Source organism: Oryctolagus cuniculus, chromosome 7 (genome assembly GCF_964237555.1).
Source record: "Oryctolagus cuniculus chromosome 7, mOryCun1.1, whole genome shotgun sequence".
In the NCBI taxonomy this organism is placed as follows: Eukaryota; Metazoa; Chordata; class Mammalia; order Lagomorpha; family Leporidae; genus Oryctolagus; species Oryctolagus cuniculus.
In genome coordinates, this window is record NC_091438.1 from 89039904 (window position 1) to 89062351 (window position 22448).

The 22448-nt window shown below is 39.8% G+C and overlaps 1 long non-coding RNA gene across 2 annotated transcripts; it reads left to right on the top strand.

Moving 5' to 3' along the window:
* The first annotated feature begins 6920 nt into the window (after positions 1-6920).
* On the top strand, positions 6921-21643 carry LOC103350139 (uncharacterized). Of its 2 annotated transcripts, none has more exons than XR_007923573.2 (3): positions 6921-7095; positions 14999-15132; positions 21465-21643. It is a non-coding gene; the product is annotated as an uncharacterized lncRNA (long non-coding RNA). The 2 variants fall into 2 exon arrangements; XR_007923572.1 differs by lacking the exon at positions 21465-21643 and adding an exon at positions 14573-14626.
* The last annotated feature ends 805 nt before the right edge of the window (positions 21644-22448 follow it).

Genomic DNA, 22448 nt, shown 5'->3' on the forward strand with positions numbered 1-22448 from the left:
TGCACTCACATATTGTGCCTCCAGTAATCCTGACCAGCTGTCTCAGAAACTTTTCAATCACGATAGGGATCAGTTAAGAAGCTGCAGATTGTTCCTTCATTCTGTGCAAATGTGTCACCAATACAGGTACAGGGCTCAGAAGTCAGCATTCCACTGATGATGTTAGCAATTTTATACAAAGAAAAAAAAACTTTTTAAAATTAAACCTTTTTGTCTAAACTGTGACCAAAAGCATCCATTCAATGAATGAAAATCATTTACAATACTTAACACTGCCTGCAGGACAAACAATATTTCAATGTTTTTGTATTTTCCAGCTGTCATGATGACAAAACCTTCCTCTTTTGTCTTATTGCATTTGTTTTCAATGGAATTCAACATTTGGATGAAATCATCCTTTGAAAAACCTAGGAAATGTTTGTTTATTCCTCCCACCAAGAAATAATGCAAGTTATTCACCCTGTGACAGACGGACAACCGAGGACTCAGAGTTAAATGACCCACCCAGAGAGACGGTCTATCTGCAAAAGCAGGAGGATGGGACCTGAGTCTCTCAAACCCAATTTTTTGTTATTGTGCCTCAAGCCCATTCTAAACCATTCATTATTTAAGCACATTTTGAATTGAGGATATTAAATTATCCCTGAAGTCTCATTACTTGAGAGAATTTCTGAAGACCTGACAACTAATCATGGTTAAAAGAAAAAGACATTATTTAAAACCCAGAATTATGATATACCCAGTCCTTCATTGTCTCATGTGGTATTATCTGTGATTGTCTTTTCAAAATTATTGAACAGATAGTACCAAACAAATCACAAAGTATTTAAAATATTGCATTTTTTTTTAAATCAGAAGCCAACATTGAGTTCAATTCCTATTTTCTTTCTGTCAGGGGACCAAAACAAAACAAAACAAAAAACCCACCTGGCATTTACTCTTTCATATTCAAGTCAATTAGAAAATGTCCACTCCACTGGTGCCCATGGCTCACTAGGCTAATCCTCCGCCTTGTGGCGTCGGCACACCGGGTTCTAGTCCCGGTCAGGGCGCCGGATTCTGTCCTGGTTGCCCCTCTTCCAGGCAAGCTCTCTGCTGTGGCCTGGGATTGCAGTGGAGGATGGCCCAAGTCCTTGGGCCCTGCACCCGCATGGGAGACCAGGAGAAGCACCTGGCTCCTGCCATCGGATCAGAGCAGCGCGCCAGCCGCGGCGGCCATTGGAGGGTGAACCAACGGCAAAGGAAGACCTTCCTCTCTGTCTCTCTCTCACTGTCCATTCTGCCTGTCACAAAAAAAAATGTCCACAAGAAAGAGAGGAATGCAACAAGATATGGGTCACAGCCATGTGCCATGTGCTGGGGAAAATTCTAGGAATATATGTAGACTCATCTGAATGGTTACAGGTATATATCAGAAATGAGGGTAAAAATATAAGGAAACAAATTACTGATATGTTCAGCAAGAAATCAGACACTATATAGAAAAGAAGATATTATATCATTCTGAAGTAGGCAGGTTAAAATTAATTAGGTTTGTGAGCTGGAAGACCACACTTCACCATGCCCCTGTGTGACCTCATCCCCCTACCTGGCCACACCTGGGTGCCACCAGCCAATCAGGTTAATTAACCACGCCCCTTTGGAAGTGGGTTAAAAGCCTGGGACCCGGTGTGTTTTCTGGCCCCTTCTCTTCTTCCCTGGCCTCTTGCCAGGGTGGGGCTTGCTGTGACCCTGAGCCTGCAGGGCGTGTGGCCTTCGGGCCACGTGCCCTAGGCTTCTAGGCCTAGATGCTCCTCCACATGGTTGGTTCCTGGTGCTCGGTATGAACCCAGATCTACCTTTCTCTTTTACTAAAGCCCTCACTTTCCTTTGCACCTTTCACACTAAATAAAAGCTTAAAATGTACCATGCTGCCTCGTTTATCTGTGCCGGTATTTAGAATTCTCTAAATATTAGGCAAGAACCCTCTTGGGCTTATTAATATTGGAGATTTATTAATAAGCATTTGGCGAAATCATATGGCACCCCAAATTCCGGTAGCACATGTGGCACCCCAGATAGCACTTCCGGGAACTTTAAGGGGCCACATTTTTATATAAATTTTAGGGAGACATGTCTGATTTCAATTCTGTTTTGATGAAGTTCATAAATAGGCAAAGCTAATCTATGGTGGTAGAAATCAGTCTACCTCCAGCAGGGCAGTGGGGACTGAGAAGGGGCATAGGGGAATGAGGGAAATTTTCAGGTTGAGGAAAATGATATTTTAATGGAACTTTGGTTATATTTGCTTAAAATTAAATTTATCCTTAAGATCTGCACAATAATTAAGATCTGCTACCTTAGTTTAAATAACATAAAAAGATTGGTTGCCATTAGGAAAAAATAAATAAATAAATCTGCAAGGTGGAAAAAAATGAGGGTAAAGAATTAATGCAGATTGTGAAAGCTACCAATATTTTATTGGGTGGCTCTCTTATAAATTTGATCTAGAGGGCATTTTATTATATTTGGATAGCTTATTAAATGAAATCATCTTAAAAAATCTGACTTAGTATTTATAAGGTCTCAGTAGCACTAGGTAATTCTAATGGTTGCTAACAATTATCTGCTTTTTATGACTCTCTGGACAAGAAGAAGTAGAAGGACATTTGAATCTCAAATGGCAAGGTATTTTGAAAATAAAAAGGAAAATAGCTTCCTCGTATTAATTAAATATCATCTTTCTCTTTCAATTACATTGCAGAAGAGATCAAGAGCATCTGGATAAAAGGCAAATACGGTGTAAACGCAATGCTCAGTTTCTTTTTTGCAGCAACAAGGCGTTAGTTTCTTCATAAAAAGTGCATCTTTGAGGAAGGCAGCTAAAATGTCAGTCTCAACAAAAAGAGCAAGTATTAAATATAAATTACTAGAAATGTGCAATTCAGAAAAATATAAATCTTTTCATTTAAATATTTTGCCTACTTATTATCTTATGAACCAAACATTTACTTGGCATTGAGGTTTACAAGCCCACTGTGGTTCTGCAGCAGGAGGGCAGCTCTTGAGAGAAAAGCCTGGCTCCGACTGCTGGCGAGGAAAGAAACCTGACGCAGATACTCACTCCGGAGGCCAAATGCCCTCCTCATGGCCAGATTCCTTCTACTCTGTGACTGAGACCAAACACGAAGGACTACCCCTTCCCTGAGCACAGAGGCACCCTTCTGTCTGTGTGTTCCTGTTTCTAGAAGTTTCCACTCTTTTGATCTGCTCTTGAGGCTCCTTTTGATATAAACATGGTAAGACATGGGGCCACGCCACGACATTTACTCTAACTCCATAACCGTATAAGGACAATCTTGCAAAAAGAGGCTTGGCAAGCTCTCCTACAGATCTTAGGTAGAATTATGACTGGGTAGAGCCGGGTCCCCCCTGCACCTCCTTCATGAAGAGACTGGATAAATGAGCATTAAATACTTGTTAAAGCAGCAATAGAATAGCTCTTGGAAGTACTGCAGTAGGAGGAGCACACCAGCATCAACATAAAGAGCTTATCCTATTTTACATGGATGCTTTTCTGCTCAATCCCTCTCCATCTGGCCTGTCCCTTTCCCAGTTGGGCTGTTTATGTTAGTTTAGAATGCTTCTTATGGTGTGACTTAGGTCATGGCTACTCATGAGTCCATTTCCCAGACTGACTCCTCCAGGGCTGAGCCTGAAGCTTCCTGCCTCTATGGCATGGGAATGCCTTTCACAGTCCTGAGCTTGATAGGTTTCACAGGGAATTGCTCTGACTGGTGTGTATACGTACATCCAGCTGGAGGAATTGGTGTCCATGTGTCTAAGGAACAAAAGGCTCAGACCCAGCGCTAGGCAGGTTCCATCCCTTACTTCATTAAATGTCGCAGCAAGCCCCTCAAGTGGCTCTCATGAAGCCTGTTTCTTGGATGCTGAGATCACGGACGACAAGCAACTCTACCAAGTTATGAGTGTTAGTAGCAACAAGAGAACTCACAGTTAAGTCTTTTCAATCCCAATGTCAATGTCCCTCCTATTTATGTTTCCTCCGGCATTGCTTTCCAAGTGTTTAAGAAAGAACGAGCCAGCGCCACGGCTCACTAGGCTAATCCTCCGCCTGCGGCGCCGGCACCCCAGGTTCTAGTCCCGGTCGGGGCGCTGGATTCTGTCCCTGTTGCCCCTCTTCCAGGCCAGCTCTCTGCTGTGGCCAGGGAGTGCAGTGGAGGATGGCCCAAGTCCTTGGGCCCTGCACCCCATTGGAGACCAGGAGAAGCACCTGGCTCCTGGCTTCGGATCGGCGCAGCATGCCGGCCGCAACGCATCAGCCATAGCAGTCACTTGGGGGGTGAACCAACGGAAAAAGGAAGACCTTTCTCTCTCTCTCTCTCTCACTGTCTAACTCTGCCTGTCAAAAAAAAAAAAAAAAAAAAAACCAAAACTGTACCTTCGGTCCTTTTGAAAATGTACCCTATAGCCCAATTACTCCATTTTCTGTTGTCATCATTATAGTGCTAAATTGCTTTATAAACTTTTACTAACAGGAGGATTCCATGTTTAAATTATTCAGTTTCTGAATACGCTAACTCGTAGTTCTTCATAGCCACACTTGGCAAGCTTTTCTATTTCTCTGATTGACCTCAATATTGGAAAGTGTTTAGTAATTTACATTTTTCTCCTTTTCAATTTCAGGTCATCGTCAATCCAATCTTTCCTTGTAGGCCCCAATAAATCTCTTGTGATTCTCTCATAAGTCATCTTTTTTTTTTTTTATTTTTTTGACACCATGTTAGATAAACCCTGGATAATCATCCTTCATGAATAATATTCTAACCTCTCAGATTTTAAGTGTGTATTGTTGCCCATCATCCTACCTCTTCAATTTCAGTGCTATCCTTTCAACAGAATAATATGGTGATCTGAAGTGTATATAGCATGCTGTTCCAAACCTGGCTTTACTTTCATTATGGTCTGCCAAAATAACTGATTTCAGTCCTTGCTTTAACGAGTCATCTCTTGTTTCTTTCTAAAATGTTTCTATGCATGAACTTTGTTATTCTATTTTTTGCCAAAGTATTTTATAGTGAGAATTGTAACATGTTAGTACATTTGCATCATCATTCCCCTTGTTGTTTTGTCAAGCCAGAGTTTATATTGTGCTTCCTTTTGATTACAGCCTTTATGATTTTTTAAAATCCCTGTACTCATCATTATATGGTATAACAGTCATTCAGAATCCTGTGAACTGATTATTCAAAACATTGTTGTGTCCATTTTGTTCCTCAGTATTTTCCTAATTTTTAGGTAAAATTCTGCATTTAAGTAGTTTTAGGTGTTATAGAAGAGTGCCTTCACCGGCAGATGTTTCTACGCTATTTGAAAGATACAAATCTTACACAAAAATGCCAGTACTCAACTCATCTTGTTGAATACTATCTACTGCATTTTCAGTCTATTTTATTTACATCTATGGGAGATTCTTTCCGTAAAATATAGAGAAGGTTCTTTAAATTAATCTTCTGTTCCCTATGGTACCTCTCTTTTCAAATTTATTTCTTTATTTATGTGTTTGTTTCTTTGTGTATGTATGTGTGTTTGTTTCTATAAACCTAAATTGTCCAACAGAGTATCCACTCAACATACATGACTACTGAATAAGAAGGAATAAAATTAAATAATATTAAAAACTGCACTCAATTATACTAGCTACCTTTTAAGTGTTCCATGGTCACATGTGCTTGCTGTCCCCTACACAGTGCAGCTTATAGGGGTTTCCCATCATTGTGGAAAGTTCTACCAGATAGCACTGCACAAAAAAGTGTTTGGACCTCATCTAAGACTGGTTTTCTCTTTTTCAGTACACTGCAATGACACAGCAACCAATAAATGTTTACCCAGTTCATTTGTTCTAGAATAACTGATGTTTAGAGTTAGTGGAGTTGAATTATTTTATATATCACCACTTTTTAGATGACAATGTTTAGCTCAGACCAGTTAATTTATTTCTTCAAATCAAACCTGAGAAAAGTCCCTGGTTTCCTAAATACAAACCACAGTATCCTTTCTAGTAAGTTATGCCGAATTCCTTATGAGCTCGTAACCTCATGCTGACACCAAAAAAAAAAAATCACAAAGGTACTTAGAAAACAAAATGCAGTAGTAGATTTGAGAAATGGAATTAAAATAAAATCACATTGTTGATATGCAGCCCATAAGCATTAATTTTATAATTATAATATGTAAAATAATAATGAATTTTTAAACTATTTATATTTGCATTATGATTGGATTTACTGATAGTAATAACAGGTAAAAGTGAAAGGGAAACACACACATTTTTTGGGTGTCAATTCAAGTCCTGACTCTCCACTTCTTATCCAGTTCCCTTCTGCTGTGCCTGGGAAAGCAGCGGAAGATGGTGCAAGTACTTGGGTTCCTGCCACCCTCAAGGGAGACCTGAATGAAACTCCTTACTCCTGGCTCCTGGCTCTGGCCTGGCCCAGCCCTGCCCATTGCAGTCATTTGGATAATGAACCAGTGTATCTAACTCTCTAACTCTGCCTTTCAAATAAGTAAAATCTTTAAATAAAAAAAACCCACACGTGATCAATATGGGATTATGTACCAAGGATCGCAAACTCATTTATGGAGAATGTCAGAAGAAAAAAAACATTTTGAAAGGACCCTGTATTCACCCATTCTTTCAACCAACAATGAATTAATGTAGAATATATGCATCAATACTGTGAGAGGACATGGAGATGAACAAGCCAGGTCTGTACCCCATTCAACCTGACAGCCCAACAAACATAGGTCAGAAAAAGTGAAAACTCACAATGGACCCTAATTATTCTGTCACTGACCTAAGCCATCCATCCTCATGAGCACGTAGTGAGAGTAGCTGATGGTGTACCAGTGTACCAGTGTACCAGTGATGCCATAGTGTTGCATCTGTCCATTAGAAACAAAGAATTTGGGATTGCTGTCGCAACGAACATGGACATGGCTACTGCTTTAAAACTTTTTTATCCCAAGCAGTAATAATTCATATGTATCCCAGCAGGATCTAGTAAGACCTGTACAACATGTGGAATTTGGAAAGTAAGTGATCAGCACTATGTGATTATCATATTAAATTATTACTCAGTGTCACAATATTTCATGCTTTTAAAAAACGCAGCAGTAATCCATTTAAACATTTTATAGCAAGGTGGTAAGGACAGGGTTCTGAGTTGACTCTGCTGTTACTAAATTATGCATTACCAAATGTTTGGTAATTGTCAATTGCTTAAATCTGAGGCTTTGTCTTTTCACTAGCTTTCAAGGTGACTTTTTTTAGTTTCTGTTTTAACACCTTAAATCAAAGTAGGAGGTGCTTAAATGATATTTGCTGTCAACTTTTGAAAGGTCTTTTGATGATTGGTGAGTTAATATCTGTATGCACACTGCAATAATTGCACATAAAACAGAAAAGGACTCCAGGAGATTCAAGTTTTCCTGTGGAGGTTTTACCTAGGACCAGTTGTGTGTTGTGTGTGTGTGTATGTGTATGTGTGTGTTTGTGTGTGTGTGTTTGTATGTGTTTGTTTCAAATATGAGAATACATTAGCACCTTTCAGACTTCCGGTGAGATGTTATCTCCCATGAGTTATCAGAAGTATTCACTAAATTTGTACTATTTGTTACTTCCTTGAGAATTCTAGTGAGTAACGCATTTAAACTAATGCTCTGTCAAATTTAATGGTTGTAATTGCCTAATTATCTGCTCTAGTGTGATGGTAAAGCCTTTTAACATCTCCCTTTCCCCCAAGGAGAATACATTGTGCTTTCTGGAATGCTACCTTCCTCTTCTTTGGAGAATGCTCAAGCAAATAATTCATTTTGCTCTCAGCTAAATCAAGTTCATCCCATTCCTCAACAGCTCAGTTTTTGTTTTGTTTTGTTTTTCACTCTGCTTCTTTACCTCTATTCTGAGGTCTCAGAGACACATGTTATTAAGTGGATTAGCATTCACATTCATAAAGTAGTACTCTTTTGTTGCTCTTTGCTCTGTGGAGGTATTTCATGGCATTCCTTGCCAGTAGGCCCTTTTCATCTTTACCTTCTCCAATACTGTATGTCCAGAAATATGTCTGTCATTTCCCTATTAATTAACACTTAACTTCTATCTTCACACAATACAATTAATTAGCACACATAACCAGATAACCTTTTCACTAAGATGAATTCTTTTCTGCATGATCTTATTTTTATTTTCTTGCCCTGATGGTTAGACACTTTCAGCTTAGTGAAGGAGTACCTAACAGTAACACGCAAAATCTGTTATCATGTTATATTTTTGCCTCTGACCATAAAACAGGCCTCTGAATTTGATCACTGAGTATCGAGTCCACTGGGGAGCCAGTGTGGTAGCTGCCACAATGAAACCAAGATGTGATGGATGCCAACATGCACAGAAAATACAACGGGTCTCTTTTGACAGGAAAAGATGCAGAAAAGGACAGAGATAAATTTAAAGGCAGAAATAGACAAAGGTGTTGCAAGACAAGGGTGGAGCTCCCCCATACTTCTGCAAAGCTTTCCATGAGGAAATAGGCACTCTGAGGATGGTCATGCCCAGATCACTAGCACAAAACTCCTGAACATTCCTGAATGTTTTCTGCTAAGCTGGGTGAAGCAAAGGTCAGGACCCAAGTTCAGACTATTTGAGGTTCTATCCTCCTGTTTACCTCCATTTTATGCTTTTAGAGCATCCATTCAATAAGGGAACGTCTTTAACATCTCAGGTAGATCAACATCAACACAAACTGCCAAATCCTAAGTATTTTACATTTTAACAAATAAAAGTTCTTCAGTTTCCTTTACTTGATAATCTGAACCCACCCACCCTCCTCTCTGCATGTGTATGTGTTTGTGAGTAGTGCTAGGCACCAAATGATTGGTCATATTGATAGATTGACAGGCATGACTTTCATCTAGCATCCTAAATATTCATCTGGAGCATTTGTATCCCAAACACAGAATGACCTCTTCTGCAGGGAGTCCTGGTTCTTATCAGTGAAGGATAGTATTAGAAAACAAAATGTAGGGTCTAGAATGTATCATATATCATGCTACAATCTACCAGAAATGAACAGAATGGCACAGGAGAAGAAAATATTTAAATTACATATCAATTGAGCAAAACATTAGATTTCTCCCCAAAGATAATGAATTCAGGCTAAGATTTTCAATTCAACTTCAATTCAACTTTTTTCCCCACCGTATTCTGAAACAGGATGTGCTTTTCCTTTCTTTCCAGCAATTGTCAAGCATTATGCTCTATATTGTCACAATAAACAGCGTTAGCCAGTTATACTTTCCTCTTTTTTGCCTTTATGCTCAAAAACTAGAAATTGGCTGCAAATTTTCTGATGATTTCACTTTCAGTGTCCATTGGATATCAATATTCTGAAAAGAAAAAGATCTTCCAAAGTTAGTGAAAACACCACTTCCCCACCTCATATGTATGTATGACACCTAATGTCACAAGAGTCACAAACGTCACAGTGGAGAAAATATATGCTTACAATTCTACTTTGGTTTTTGATTTCTATGGGCCTTTGAATTATGATATCACTTTTCAAACACAATCTTAAGTGACAGAAAATATGATTAAGCTTGCATCAAGAATCAGCATAGAATTTAAAAAACATTACCCCAGAGATCAAGCAAACTGTTTCTTTCAATAGGTAGCGTTTTTCAACAATGCTGCCTGGTTTCCACAAGAACCAATTCTTTAGAGTCACTAAAACATGGGTTATAGCACATCTTACTTGATGTTGTGTATTCATGGCTTTTAGGCAGCAACCAACACCTTTTCAAGTATTTCCCAGAAAATTTTGGACTACCTCCAGGGGCTTTATTTCCACTTAAAAGAATGAGAGTAAATTCAGCCTTTGTGAAAATATCTAAAATGTGAATGAATTAAAATGTGTACTCCCACATTTTTGTATTCTATGGTAATGCAACAGGAAAAGAAGCAGATGAAAAATCCTCTGTGAAGCAAAGTATCTCCATTTGAGGCTTCTAGGGTGCCTACAGATTTAGATGTCACAATGCACTCAGCATCAAAAACCACCAAGAACACAAGGCAGCCAGCAAGCCAACCTTAGTATAAAACAATGGGATTAAATTCCACCAAGGATGGCAGATGCTGAAATTGTTAAATACAGATAGTAAATACAAGATACGATCTTTAAATTTACTTATTAATTTTCAGCTTTTTGAAAGAGAGACAGAGGAAAAGGAAAAGACAGTGATAGAAAGAGATTTCCATCTGCTGGCTCACTCCCCAAATGCCAACAATAACCGAGGCTGGGTCAGGCCAAAGCCAGGAGCCTGAAAGTGGCAGGGATCCAAGTAAGCATGTACATATATGCTCCTCCTCCTCCCAGCAGAGAGCACACTAGCAGGAAGCTGGAACTGGAAGCAGAGCTTGGACTCAACCAATACTCCCATTGTCTTAGTTCATTCAGGCTGCTCAAACAAAATGCCCATATTGTTATGGACAACAGAAATTTACTGCTGACAAATCGGAAAGCCATAAAATTCAAGATCAAGGCACCAGTAGGTTCATTGTCTGGTGAAAGCTGCTCTCTACAAAAAAGATAGCTTCTTCTTCCTCTATCCTCACATAGCTGAAGTGACAAGTAAGCTCTATTAGGCTCTTTTATAAGGGCTCTAACCTCATTTATGAAGGCAGGGCTCTCGGCCTAATCACCTCCCTCATGTCCCACCACTTAAGACCACCAAATTGGGGATTAGGTTTCAATGCAAGATTTTGAGGATAAAATCCTTCAGACCACAGCACCATGAAATATGTGACCAAAATTATAAAGCAAAATTTGCATAGATAGAATAAAAAAAGATTGGCTACAGGCTGGGAAAAGAAAATTTGAAAATCCAAGAATTTATATGCAAATATGATAATTTAACAAAAGGCATGAGTAGGTAATTGACTATGGGAAAATAAAAAGAATTAATATGCATTTGAAAAACTATCAATATGCACAAAAACTGAAATAAAATAATAGCAAAAGCAATGATGAGTGCTGGTGAGAGTGGGAAAATAGGAACCGTATTTGCTGCTGTTGGGATTGTAAACTGATACAGCCATTTTAAGAAAGCAACTTGCTGGCCCACGCCGCGGCTCACTAGGCTAATCCTCTGCCTTGCGGCGCCGGCACACAAGGTTCTAGTCCCGGTCGAGGAGCCGGATTCTGTCCCGGTTGCCCCTCTTCCAGGCCAGCCCTCTGCTGTGGCCAGGGAGGGAGTGCAGTGGAGGATGGCCCAAGTACTTGGGCCCTGCACCCCATGGGAGACCAGGAGAAGCACCTGGCTCCTGCCATCAGATCAGCGCGGTGCGCTGCCCGCGGCGGCCATTGGAGGGTGAACCAATGGCAAAGGAAGACCTTTCTCTCTGTCTCTCTCTCTCACTGTCCACTCTGCCTGTCAAAAAATAATAATAATAATAAAAAAGCAACTTTGCTGGTAGTTCAATTATGCATACACATATATTACAACCCAATCATTAACTTCTGTATATGCAGCCCAAAGACAGTGACATATAGTTACAAAATATGATCATGGGTGAACTTAAGTGCTTTTTGGCAGAAGGAATAAGCACAATGTTTTAACTGTGTTTCTCTCTTTCTGCTTTTTTCTCTATTTCTCTCTCTGTGTGTGTGTGTGTCTTTATCTTGCTTTCCTTTTGGGTTTTCTTCCTTCTTTCCTTCTTTTTTCCTCTTCTCTCTTCTACTTTCCCTAGCTCATCTCTTTCTTTCCTCTCCCTCTCTTCCATTCTCCCTCACTTACTCTTAGAACTCTCAGCTCCCCTTTCCTTTGGTCATACAGAACCAGGACATTCTGGCAGATGGGTAAACGCTCAGTGTTAGAGTATTTGTTTTCTATGTCCCTGGCCTCAGCAGACATGGAGCACAGAAAATATAGGTGGGTCACACTGACCTCTGCGCGCACGGTACCTAAGCCTAGAGTCTGGAACCTCTGAGGCATGAAATACAAATCCACTGAATTCCCTTTTGGAATATAAAGTTGTTGCGAATAATGTCACATATTCATGCACGTGGTGATCCATGCGATTCAAAATATCAGAAAATAGTAGGACACTTTACTGATGAAGGGTTTCATTTTTAAATACATGTTGATTTGACTCTCAAGGCAGTTAATAGCAAGTAGAAGCTCCTCTTAATTTCAGATTCAAATCAGATAGTATAAGCTCTCTTGACACATGGAACATTAATGCTGAACTTTTAAAATATAAAAGCTGTAATCTGTACACTATTATAAGAACTTTGGTCTCCTTCCTTAACATTTTCCTTTCTATTTCAGAAATAGAAATTCACTGAAGCTAGGTGATCAACCTACATATAAAGAAAGCATTTTTTATATGATAGACAAAAGAAAGCAATAGTTAAATGTCAGAATATGAATTAATAAACTGAAATAACCTTTGTTTCAAAGTCACTTCAATAAATAGAAAAATTATTTAAAGTTTTATGATGTTCTTTGACAACATCCAGCTTCAAGAAAGAAAATATGGACTAGATCTAAAATCCCCAAGATTCAATTAAAACATAACATGGTGTGGCTTAACAGGTCAAGCCACCACCTGCAATGCAAGCATCCCATATGTGCACTGGTTTGAGTCCTGGCTGCTCCACTTCCGCTCCAGCTCACTGCTGATGCATGAGAAAGCAGCAGAAGATGACGCAAGTGCTTGGGCCCCTGCAATCCATATGGGAGACCCAGAACAATCTCCAAGATTCAGCCCGGCCGAGACCTGGCTGTTGTGGCCATCTGGAGGAGTGAACCAGGGGATGGAAGACTCCACCCTCTGTTTCTCCCTCAATCACTCTAACTCTGCCTCCCAAATAAACAAATACATATTTAAAAGAAGATTATTTTTTCTCCTCCATTGTAATCCATAAGCTCTTTAAGGCTGTTGGGCTCACTGCTTTATTTTTGTTAGACATATCAGAGATGCTAAGTAGAAACTAAATAAACTAATGGATGGATAAATACAAACTAAACTGAGACCATCACTATTCTTCACTGATCCATTCTCCAAACTCTGGCCTCTTCTCTGAGACATGGGTGGTTTTTATATGCTTAAGTTTTATTTCTTAGAGAAAAGAAATGAGAGCAGAACCATAAAGTGTTGAGGCATGTGGTAGACAATGCTGGAGTGAGATTATTGGCAGTTATAATATCGTTATCAGTGCAAACAGATGCTAAAGCAAAGAACCTATACTGGATTCTTCTCCCTTTTTTACTTTTATTTACTTAACTGAGAGGTGGAAAGACAGATTTTTAGAGAGAGAACAAGAACCCTCATTCACTGGTTTATTCCTCAAATGTTGCAAAAGATCCCTCCTTCCCCACCCTACCCAACATACACACTAAAACTGAAGGCATCAGACAGGAACTCAGTCCAGGTCTTCCATGTAAGTAACAGGGACCCAGTCACATGAACCATCACTCCTGTCTCTCAAGATCTGCACTGGGTTCAGGAGCAAAGCCAAAATTTAGCAATCCCAGGAACTCTGTCAGGGGATGTAGGTGTCTTAACCACTAGGCTAAATGCTTGCCTCTATTTTGGCTTTCAGCACTAGTCTTTCTCTGGTTTTGTGTGTGTGTGTGTGTGTGTGTGTGTATGCTACTTTTTTTGGCACTAATAATCTGGACTAAGAAATACGATGGTGCTCAAAACATTGAATAGTTCAGGCCCTATTCTCTACTAGGTAGAAAGACAGGAATTTGCTTCCTATCATTAAAAAATCAACAAAGGGTCCAAAAAATGTAGAGATGAGATGTTCTTGCATAAAGGGGTTCAGAATTAAGTTTACAAGGAGCCAGCAAGCCAGGATGGCTGTCAAGAGTTGAAATGACAAGGAAGGAATAGGTTTCATCTCAAAACAGCGTTTCTTAGAGGTCTAAGTTGACATCTAAGCCAAAGAGCTAAGAGTACTCTCATCAATTAGTGATGCCAGACAGGCTTTGGCCAGGTGCAGGTAGAATGCAAGCTAAGTATTTGCATTCACTCTTCAGAGACCAGATCAGTGATAGGAAGATGGAGTGAGGGGGAAGGAACTAGTACTCCAAATTCATTCCCATTATAGGATTAAGAAATACATTCCTTTGGAATAGGAGCTCAATATTTGTTCACTACTTGAGCCACACATGCTGTCCATCATTCCTGATTAACAGTTTGGAAATTGGCCTCAGAACTGTAGATAGAAAAATGCTGTGGTTTCAACCAAGATATTTATGAGAGTTTATGACAGCATTAGAAGAATTTTTATTCCAGAGCCTTATCTTAATCAATATATTCTCATTTTAAATTCACAACTTGTGATGTAAAAATACCTGAACATGTTTAATAAGATCAATTAAATATTTAGCTTGACATTGTCAACAGGAAACAGAACATTTGCATAGAAATAAGCAATGCTGCCTTTACTATTCTAAGCAATATGCTTCTCTGAAGTTCAATTTTCTGGTCTCACTTATGCCACAGTATATATCTCTGAAGATAATGTCAAGCCTGGCTACCCTTAGGGGAAGGTGAAAAGTAAGTAGGCCTCATTTGCATTATTTATTTTTTTCTTATTGTGAAATCCAAGCTCAGAGTTCCTTATCAGTGTTTGTTGCAATATACATTAAAGGGTTTACTGATATCTATGTACACTGCCAACAGTTGTCAGTGTGACATTAAGTATGTAATGAATGGCTATAGATTCTATGTGTCAAGCCGGAAGACACACATATATTGTTTATAAACACATTTTCTCCCATCTGCTGCTGTTGTCTTACCTCTGCTTTGAAATAGGTAAGTTGATTAGAGTGGTGTGGGTGGAGTAATATCTGCCATGCCAAACCACCTACGGGCTGTAATATATCACCCATGTCTCTGGAGGATCTAACTCACTAATTACTTCTGCAGAAATATACAAGAGGTCACTTGCCTGCCACCTTTCATCATTACTTACCCACCAACAAGAGCTTTAAAATGGTTCTGAAGATATGGGGAGAAAATGAGTGAGAAACGACTATAAAATCTGGAAGCCAAGCTCCTTGGTAAGAGCTCAAATCACAGTTCAGATGTATGCAGTAAACGCTGCAGGGAACAACTTGAAAAACAGGATAATCAGAAAGAAGAGACCAATGGGGAGAAGGGGGAGGCTTCCCTGTCACCCCTTAAAAGCACACAGGATTAAATTAATTTAAAAAATGCATATTAGCTTTTTTAATCATTTTTAAGCCTTGAAGAAAATGCTATGATATTCTAAAATGACTCATTACACTTTATACAGAGATCTTAAAAATCCTCTAAGTAGGATACTGTGAGTGGTTTTTCCCTGATCTGAGTTGGAGTGGAGAATCAGATTGAGAATTTCCATCTTTGATGCTCAGTGTCCAGAGAGCTGCCAGAAGCTGATCAAGGTCCAGCAATTCGGCTGCACAGCCCATCTGCAGCCAACACAGCGCCTCTTTCCTCAGCACTAGGCAATTCTCACTACAGAGCTTAGAGTAGCCCCCAACCACCTATTCAGATGCGACTTCTCTCCACCTATTTCCAGGTATGGGTGGGAAGCTATTAGGGGGAATAATGCTGCTAGGTAGGGAGAGTGGAGAGTATGCCTTCTTAGGGAATGAAGATACTAGAAATAGTAAAGGTCGTTTCGTTTCTCTCTCTCTCTCTCTCTTTTTTTTTTTTTTTTTTTTTGACAGGCAGAATGGACAGAGAGAGAGAGACAGAGAGAAAGGTCTTCCTTTGCCATTGGTTCACCCTCCAATGGCCGCCGCGGCCGGCGCACCACGCTGATCCGATGGCAGGAGCCAGGTGCTTCTCCTGCTCTCCCATGGGGTGCAGGGCCCAAGTACTTGGGCCATCCTCCACTGCACTCCCTGGCCACAGCAGAGAGCTGGCCTGGAAGAGGGGCAACCGGGACAGAATCCGGCGCCCCGAGCAGGACCAGAACCCCGTGTGCCGACGCCGCAAGGTGGATTAGCCTACTGAGCTGCAGAGCAGGCTTCGTTTCTCTTTTCATGCTGAAGAAGTTAATTTGTTTCTTAAAAAAATCAGACTTATTACACATATTAGGTTAGGAATTCAAGGCACATAAGTAAAAATTATCTTTTAGTAAATTTCAATAAGCAAAATTGCATATTAAAGTCATTTCTATGACTCAGATTTAGTTTGATTGTCATAGGACAGTTCATTTTTATCAATTCCAATAGACAAAAATTGACACATATTTAGTATAGACACATATGTAAGTGTGATTTCATACATTTTTAGAAAGCATAATAACACAACCATTCTTTTCTGAAGAACAAGTTAGGAATTTTTGCTTTATATTCTAGTCCTTTCAAAGATATTAGCAGCTCCTTCAGGTTCTTACAGCAACTGCTTTAAGATCTTTAAGATCAGATATGTTGCCGGCACCTTGGCTCACTAGGCTAACCCTCCGCCTGCGGCACCAGCACTCCGGGTTCTAGTCCCGGTTGGGGTGCTGGTTCTGTCCCGGTTGCTCCTCTTCCAGTCCAGCTCCCTGCTGCGGCCCGAGAAGGCAGTGGAGGGTGGCCCAAGTCCCACCTGCATGGGAGACCAGGAGGAAGCACCTAGCTCCTGGCTTTGGATCGGCACATCGCGGCAGCCATGGCAGCCATTTGGGGGGTGAACCAACGGAAGGAAGACCTTTCTCTCTGTCTCTCTCTCACTGTCTAACTCTGCCTGTCAAAAAAAAAAAAAAAAAAAGATCAGATATATTAATATATTATGCTTTAACCTGTGCTCCTCTCTGGCGTACTGAGTTTCTAATCATTGTCATCGACTTGTGATCTCTAGCATCACACTCAATAGCAAGGAAGCCTCTATTAGGCTTTCGGAGACATGAAAGGCCAAGGCACTCTGGTAGTTTACAGTCATCCTAAATCAAATCTAGCAGAGAAAATGAAGGAGGCAGATGAAGCTTCCAGTCTAAATTAATCACATTTTAGACCCAGGATTACAAAACCTCAAGCTCAAGTGAACACTATCTTGTAAATACATGAGCATTGCTCATTAACATTTTAATCATTTGTCTTCTAAAGGTTTCATTCTATCTTCTCAACCAACTCGCCACTTGAGATAAATGAGACCATATATAAAAGGAAAATGAAGGGTACTTTTAAAATATCTATGAAACTGGAGGATAAGCTCTCTTAATGCTGAAAATTTCAAGGGTCTAGAGAAACGATAATATAAATAATCATCGCTTTTATCAAACCACAGAGTTAGCAAGAATAGCCTCATAAAATTAACATTTACAGGTAAGCAGAGTAAATAATTATAGCTTAGCTCTAAAATGGCAAGTCACTTCAAAAAGTTAATGGAAAACTGATTTAAAAGATAAGTTTATTTTAAGGCAAAATTTTTGACATTCATGTATACTTTTTCATAATGGATATTCCCCATAAACTTTTTGAAGACTCTTTGTATGTGCAGGATTAGAAGCTTTTTATACACTAATAAACTTATCTGTTTATTCTATTTTTCCATTAAATTTTTTAAAAATATTTATTTACTTCAAAGTCAGAATTACAGAGGCAGAGAGACCTTCTATCCACTGGTTCAGTCCTCAGACAGTCCCAGTGATCAAGGCCAGTAACCAGGAGTTCATCTCAGTCTCCAACATGGCTGGGAAGCTGTCATGTGCTGCTTTTCCCAGGCAATTAGCAGGGTGCTGAATTGGAAGTGGAGCACCCAGGACATGAACTGGTGCCTGATGGGATGCTGGTGTCAAGGCAATGATTTTACCTCCTACAATGCTGGCCCTAGAAGAGTTTTATAAACACATTCAGATAAATTATACCTATTTGTATGATTGAATAATTGAAGTCAAGTATTCCTCATTATTGATCGCTTATACAACATCTGAGAAGGTTATTTTCCTTGTATCCCATCATTTTATATAATATTAGAGTTTGAATACTTATGAATTCAAGTCCTAACAGTTTGTAATGTGAGTGGCTTCATTGTTGAAATTGTAATTATATATGCAAGATTATTTTTTATCTTTATCATAGCCCAACATCAAAAGTGAGTGCCTAATCCAGTAAGACTTGGATTGCAAAGTTTTGGTGAAAGGATAAAAGAACCCAGAACTTCATAAATAAGCTAACCTGAACTAGTAGGAGGAAACATTAGATTTCTAAGCAGTAGGGGTCAAGAGTACTTTGAAAAGCTTTAGGTCTTTTTTATAAAGCAACTTTCCCTGTTGTAAACGGACAGAGAAGCCACTAATGGAAGAAGGGTACTTTATTAGTCCATAATAATTTTCTTTGGGCAAATTAATGAGAGTTAAACACAGATGCAGCTCTGATTTACCACCCTGTGGGGGTATACCTGTAAGTCTATTCAGGCTCCCTCCATGAATTAGTTGGCAACAAGTTTAGGGGCACCACCGCCAACAAAAATCAGGTCTAACAGGGCATACATCACCACCCTGATTTCTCACGTAGGAAAAATCACCTTTCACTTGTCTCTATTTTTCATTGTTTTTCCCCATTTTCTTATAAGCAATCACACCAAAGAACCCTGCCTAAGGCTGTGTATTGTAAACCATATGGATCGCCGAGCTGTCAGCCCCCAGCATCCATGGCTTTCTCATCCAAGATGCTAACATTTCTACAACTCACTAACAGGACAAGAACAAGATATGCCGCTTCTAGCAAGCTTCCTTTGGGGGGAAAATAAATCTAGAAACTGTAATTTATTAGTAAAAATTTCCAAGAAATCAATCCATTTGATGACCTCTAAGGCTGCATTATCATCCCAGAGTTGAAAATGTGCTGTCTGTTCCAGAAAGGGGGTAAAAAGCAAGAGAGACAAGGTCAGTACATAGGTCATCACATGACATTGAGAGGAAGCCCAGGGCTGAAGTGGTCAGATGAATGCTCTTCTGCTACTGCTTGGAAAATAATCCCCCAGAGTAAGACTAATAGTGCTGCCTCCATCTGCTTTCCCATGTCTGCAAAATTATAAAAGGAAACAGTATCTGTTTACGTATAGAGTTTTCTGGTAATATTCTTATAATTTCCACATCCTGCTTCATAATGCCGTGTCTGAAACATCGTGTTCTTTCTAACATGTTCTTATCAGCTATCTCTGCATTTGGAGAAGATCCAGTCACAGAGCACAAAAATTAGCTCTTTTTCATAAAAACAAAGGAAAAGAAGTAAGTCTTTACGGATCTAGGATTCATGCTGTTTGATTTTGACTCAGGCATCTCCAGCAAAATATTGAAAGTATTTAATACAGGTTTCAGCTCATAAGAACACCCAAAGCAGAATGTCCATGCTGCCACAAGGGCCATTTTCTAAGCACAGAAAAAATGTAGCTGTGACTCAGGGCTTTCCTCACTGAAGCAATATGCACTGAACCATGGGCAGCCGTATTCACCCAATCAATCACGTCGCATGTAACGAATCTTCTCCAGTCGTTATAGGGAGAGACACATCATATGTTTTTGGACACCTTTAATTAGCGACTTCATGTCCCCATGGCACACCTTATACAATAATGCCAATTGTTAGGGATCTTAAAGAATAATTTTTCATGCAGTACAAGAAATCTTTCCCCAGCACAACTGCCAAGTAGTTGCCTACCATTTATGTATCTACTATATGTGCTGCTGAAGAAAGCAACATTTATGTATGTAACACTTAGTGAACACTAAGTTTTAAGCAGTGAGTTAAGCTAATGCATATTTTAAAAAGAATGAATAAATCTTGCCTTCAAGATTCTCATAGTCTTGATGAAGAGAGACACATGTAACTAATTACACACACTAAGAAAGACGTGAAAAAGTAATAATCAATTCTGCATGGTTGGGAAGAAGATGTCACAGAATAGTTAATAATAGGGTGGGACTTTGATGAAGAGTGTATCACCAAATGAAGAAGGGATAAAAAGACATTCCAGGAAAAGGCAACAAGATAGTCAACACTCTGAAAATACAAAATGTCTAGGTGTATTAAATTTATGTACAGGAGCCGGAGCTGTGGCGCAGCAGGTTAAAGCCCTGGCCTGAAGCGCCAGCATCCTCTATGGGCACTGGTTCTAGTCCCGGCTGCTCCTCTTCCAATTCAGCTCTCTCTTACGGCCTGGGAAAGCAGTAGAAGATGGCCCAAATCCTTGGGCCCCTGCACCCATGTGGGAGACCCAGAAGAAGCTCCCAGCTCCTGGCTTCGGATCAGCTCAGCTCTGGCCATTATAGCCATCTGGGGGAGTGAACCAGTGGATTGAAGAACCTCTCTCTGTCTTTACCTCTCTCTCTGTAACTCTATCTTTCAAATAAATAAAATAAATCTTTAAAAAGTATTTATGTACAGAGATCATTTTTTTCTGGCAGCTATACTGTCTAATATGATAGCCACTGGTCAAATATGTCTATATTTGTGAAATGAAGGTTAATCTAAACTGAAGTGTACCATAAGTATACAATATGTTTTAAAGACATTATTTTATTTTATTATTTATTTAGCTATTTGAGAAGATTAACAGAGTGCTTCCATCCATTGGTGCAATCCCCCAAATGCCTGCAATGACCAGTGCTGGGTCTGGCAAAAGCCAGAAATTCAATATAAATATTCTAAATGGGTGGCATGAACCTAATTCCTTGAGTCATCAGCACTGTCTCCCAGGGTCTCTGTTGGTAGGAAGCTGGGGTCAAGTGCCAGAACCAGACATCAAACCCAGGCTCTGATAAGAAGTTACAAGCAGCTTAACTGGTAGGCTAAATACTCACATTCAAGACTTATGATTTTAGAAAAGAGAATGTAAAATGCCCTGGTAATTTATTTCTCTATAATAATTGCCTTAAAACTTTGAAGTTTAAAATACCTAACATTTAGCACCTTACAGTTTCTGTGGGTTAGGAATTTGTCAGTAATTCTTATTCAAGATCTCTACTTAGCTTGCAATAAAGTTGTAAGTCATAACTGCAGATATCCAAAGGCCCGAGTGGGGCTGGCAGATCCACCTCCTACCTGACTCACACCAAGGCTGTCAGTTCTCATTGGCAGTTGGTCATGGGTCTCTGTTCCTGGCTACACCTCCATCTTCATAGTTAAGAGTCCTCATTATGGCAAATGTCTTCTCCACGGAGAGAGTGGGCCAGGAGATGAGAAGCAAGCAGAAAGCCACAGTGCCTTTTCTGTGAATCAAGCCTTCAGAGTCAAGCCCATCATCTCTATTTTATGCTGTCCATTAGAAACCATTCACTGACTTCCTTCAGCACTCAAGGGAAGAAGAATTTAACTCCATCTCTTGAAATGAACAGTATCAAAGAATTTTTAAAATTCTCCTTTATATGCTAAACACAGTTTACCCCTTGGCCACAAATTACTTTTGTTCTCTCCAGAGGCAAAGCTCAGAATCTTATCAACTAAACCAGGTACAAATGAGGCTCCTTGCGTATGGTTATTTAAGCACAGCTATTCAAGTACAGGCTTCCTGAACAGCAGACCCGTGAACTAAGAGGACAATGTATGTTCCCCGCACACATGGCCTCCAATGATGAGACAAACACGATAACCACAGGTATTTCTGCTTAAAAAGACGAGAAGCACAAAGGATTGCTGGTTTACAATATTTCTGAAACTGAGCTACATAAAGGATAGAAGTCCCTTGACTTAGTCCTACTCCTTCCTAGGAATAACTCTTGTGACTTGAAGTTCCTCACTCTGAGTTCTTGTTTCCAACCTGACTCATCCCCCTTTTCCAAGAAAGTAGTCTGTGCCTGCAGCTGGGCAGTTTTCACAGCCTCCTTCCTGCCTATAGAACTCTGCAGGTTGAAAGATCTTTCTTTTTTTTTCTACTATTTTTACTGTACTTTTCAGTACAAACTATTTCTGTGGCTATAATTCTCTTTAAAACTTTGTGCATCTCCTGATTCTTACTACAACTTGTTTCATGACTCAAAAAACACAGCTACAATTATCCTCACAACAAGTCCATCTCCATGATGGGTTTCTCACATGACGGCCAAGGGAAAATACATATATATATGGTAGTAAGAGTATATTACCATATAAAAAATAAAGAGGTAATGTAATGAGACCAGCGCTGTGGGATAGTAGGTTAAGCTTCTACCTGCAGCTACGGCATCCCGTATAGGCACTGGTTCAAGCCCCAGCTGCTCCACTTCAGATCCAGCTCCCTGCTAATGGCCTGGGAAAGCAGTAAAAGATGGCCCAAGTACTTGTACCCTAGAACCCACGTGGGAGACCTGGAAGATTCTCCTGGTTCCTGGCTTTGGATAGACCCAGCTCTGGCCATTGTGGCTATTTGGAGAGTGAACCAGTGGATAGAAGACCTCTCAGTCACTGTCTCTCACTCTCTCTCT